The following is a 350-nucleotide window of genomic DNA, read 5'->3' on the forward strand; positions in this document are numbered from 1 at the left end:
CGAACGATTACCGTGTGTGGGCGCTGCTCTGGGCACCAGGGCATGGCTGCGACTTCAGGCATGAGTCCTGCCCCTCGCAGCCCCATGTTCTGTGACAATGTTGTCGCCACAGTTATTACACTAGGACAGAGTGTCAACTGGAATTTCCGGGGAGACACTTCCTCAGCCGTGGGCTGCGGGGCCAAACCTTGGAGAGAGGGGTCTGGAGCTGCAGCCCCGGGTTGGCCTCTCAGGACCCACCTTTTCCATGATCAAATGGGCATGAGGGTCTTTGCTCTCCGCTGGGCAGGGGGAAGGTAGGGCTGGCTGCAGGGTGGCTCAGGGAGCCTTCTCTGCTGTCATTATTATTA

This window comes from Equus quagga, unplaced genomic scaffold (genome assembly GCF_021613505.1).
Source record: "Equus quagga isolate Etosha38 unplaced genomic scaffold, UCLA_HA_Equagga_1.0 HiC_scaffold_12056_RagTag, whole genome shotgun sequence".
In the NCBI taxonomy this organism is placed as follows: domain Eukaryota; kingdom Metazoa; phylum Chordata; class Mammalia; order Perissodactyla; family Equidae; genus Equus; species Equus quagga.